At 45.8% G+C, this 1,125-nt stretch overlaps 1 protein-coding gene across 1 annotated transcript in view; it reads right to left on the reverse strand.

Moving 5' to 3' along the window:
- The window catches only part of ptprz1b (protein tyrosine phosphatase receptor type Z1b), a 28,285-nt gene that overhangs the window by 23,241 nt on the left and 3,919 nt on the right, over positions 1-1,125 (reverse strand). The window lies entirely within an intron of this gene.

The raw sequence follows: 1,125 nt of genomic DNA on the forward strand, positions 1-1,125 counted from the left end.
ATAAAGGGCCACTTCAGCACTTTTTTTGCATCCGGACCACACTAGAACTGGTCCAGCTCCAAAACTACAACACCTCACTGGTGTTTGATAAAAAGGTGAAATCTCTGCTAAAATCTTGTGTTTTGAATCAACATTCATATAAACTAATTTGTGTCATTTCAGTGAGTCAATGATGCAAGAGGAAATCTGAAAGAAATGAAGCCACAGGTGTTCTGCTGGGCTTGTGTCATTTTGTGGCTTTTTAGAGTTGATACGATCAAAATTTGGTAACTGCGTCGTTACAAGCCATACATGAGAGTAACGCAACAGAAACAAATGTGTGAATTTCCAGTCCTACAAACATCTACAGTTAGCCTTAAAGCAATAACTCGACAAATCTACAACTATATTTTCTTCAGTCAACTCTACTTCTTGGAGGCAAAAGTGAAAACCAAATTCAGGAATGTGGCGATGCTTCGTTTATCTCGCAGCTTTGGTTTTCTACGTCTTGCCATCTGTGCGCTATCTGCCCTAAATGTTTCATCTCTGATTTCACAAAGGCAAAGAAAAAAGAAACACTCATTTTAAATTCAATATCATACGAGGCACACACGCAGAAACACACAATCCTCACAGGCAGTACTGAGGAGATGGTAACGATGCTGTGGCTCAGACAGCTTTCATCTGTTTATCGGTTCAGACATCACTTCGCATCGTCCTCCTCTCTCGAAACATTTCCCTCTCGCTCGGCTTCATGCCTGCCTCTCAGCATTGATCCTCTCTCGGCGCTGCCGTCCCCCTGGTCGCTCTTCACGCCATTACATAGTCTCTTTCTTTTCGTTCCATTTTCAGTCCCCGCTGCTCTTTCCATCAGAAGCCTTTTGAGTTCTGAATGATTTCATTGTTGCATCTGAAAAGTTAAGGTTCTCCTCAGGAACGGGGGATTAAGACGCTGCGCTTCACAGCAACAAAGTGCCGAAATCAAGGACAGGAAGTCCATCCATCCATCCATCCATCCATCTTCTTCCTCTTATCCGGGGTCGGGTCGCGGGGGCAGCAGCCTAAGCAGGGAGACCCAGACCTCCCTCTCCCCAGCCACTTGGGCCAGCTCCTCCGGGGGAATCCCAAGGCGTTCCCAGTCCCTCC

Source organism: Kryptolebias marmoratus, linkage group LG1 (assembly GCF_001649575.2).
Source record: "Kryptolebias marmoratus isolate JLee-2015 linkage group LG1, ASM164957v2, whole genome shotgun sequence".
NCBI classification, from domain to species: domain Eukaryota; kingdom Metazoa; phylum Chordata; class Actinopteri; order Cyprinodontiformes; family Rivulidae; genus Kryptolebias; species Kryptolebias marmoratus.